Source organism: Tribolium madens, unplaced genomic scaffold, assembly GCF_015345945.1.
Source record: "Tribolium madens isolate multiple individuals breed KSU strain unplaced genomic scaffold, Tmad_KSU_1.1 Scaffold_19;HRSCAF=116;Tcas5.2_LG9, whole genome shotgun sequence".
NCBI classification, from domain to species: Eukaryota; Metazoa; Arthropoda; class Insecta; order Coleoptera; family Tenebrionidae; genus Tribolium; species Tribolium madens.
The window spans coordinates 16,458,594-16,459,645 of NW_025400983.1; the positions used below are offsets into that span (position 1 = coordinate 16,458,594).

The window sequence follows — 1,052 nt, forward strand, 5'->3', positions numbered from 1 at the left end:
CTGCACCATCCGCAGCAAAACCAGCAAGATTTGATTTGTAAGGAATTTTGTTTGTATCAAAAAAAGAAATAATTTGCTGAAATAACACTTCTGCTTGGGCATTTTCTACGGGAAGAACAGTTAGAAAACAATCTTCAATGCGATGGTTAATAAGAACTCTTGCTACCAAGCATAAGTGTTTCTTTGTTGTTCTGTCAGTTGTCTCGTCGATAATCAAACTAAATTTATTATCTCGTAGAGTTTCAATTAAAGTCTGAGATGAGTATGCTCCAGTAACATTTTTTATAATATTAGTTGTTTTAGTTCGACCTGATTTAATTGATTTTGCAATATTGGAATCAGGACATACCGATCGTATTAAATCTGGAAGATGATTCATTATCGCCATTGGTAAATTGTGTTCCACGACAAATGCTGTTAGTTTTAATTCTGCATCCTTAACTTGGGTGTCCAGTCCTGTGGGCATCATCTCTTTTAAGGACTTCTGTTTGAGTTTACTTRGGCACGCTTGCTTGTGCTTCTCCCGTTCTGCATGCCGTTGAAGTTGAAGTTTTCCTGCTTTTATGTTAATGTCTACATTGCACGCACTGCAGAAAGCACTATGTGGTCCCTAAATATAAAATGGCTAAAATAAATTTCGACAATAAGGTAAACGGAGTACCTTTTTACTGGCCTGCAGCCATCCTCTGAGGTCCGGTTCATCTTCCCATCGACGATTATAAGTTTGATAATATTTTCGTTTTTTTGGAGGTGTCTCCGGTCTGTTTGTCTTTTCCTCCTCTTCAGCAGAACTGTCTCAACGATGAAAGCTGCACGAAGGCGCTGACTCGAACATTGTTGCACCTAAACGTTAATTGTGAATTTAGAACTTTTAATTTTTAAATTTAAAGAAGTAAATTTCTTGCTTTGTATCTCGTCTTAACTGTTCTTAAAACCTCTTACCTGTTGTGAAAATACGTCACAAAACTCACCAAAAAAAAAAATTCGACAACTAGAGTACGAAGCGTAATGTCTTCGTTTCAATTTGACGGCAAATATACTCTGAAAATAAT

At 36.4% G+C, this 1,052-nt stretch overlaps 1 pseudogene; it reads right to left on the reverse strand.

The window, feature by feature from the left end:
- The window catches only part of LOC123011634, a 16,752-nt pseudogene extending 16,346 nt beyond the window's left edge, over positions 1-406 (reverse strand).
- Between the last annotated feature and the right edge of the window lie 646 nt (positions 407-1,052).